Genomic DNA, 282 nt, shown 5'->3' on the forward strand with positions numbered 1-282 from the left:
ACTTTCCGCATCACTGGTAATGAGCCAGTGGAGGCTGTTACATAAAATAAAAACAATTTCAGTGATGCCTGTAGTGTGAAGTAGTATTCCTTTAAGCGTCAGTGCTATCATATAAAGTCATTATCAAGTGGTACAAATTTGTTATTTATAATATCACAGCTAACAATGGTATTAAACGATTGTATGTTATCCTGCCTTTGTCAAAATACATCTTAGTCAATAAACTATTATAATACACAATTTCATTTATTCAGTATATATTGTGTATTACAATTTGATCAC

Source organism: Halyomorpha halys, unplaced genomic scaffold, assembly GCF_000696795.3.
Source record: "Halyomorpha halys isolate HHAL.00 unplaced genomic scaffold, Hhal_1.1 Scaffold554.1, whole genome shotgun sequence".
Lineage (NCBI taxonomy): Eukaryota > Metazoa > Arthropoda > Insecta > Hemiptera > Pentatomidae > Halyomorpha > Halyomorpha halys.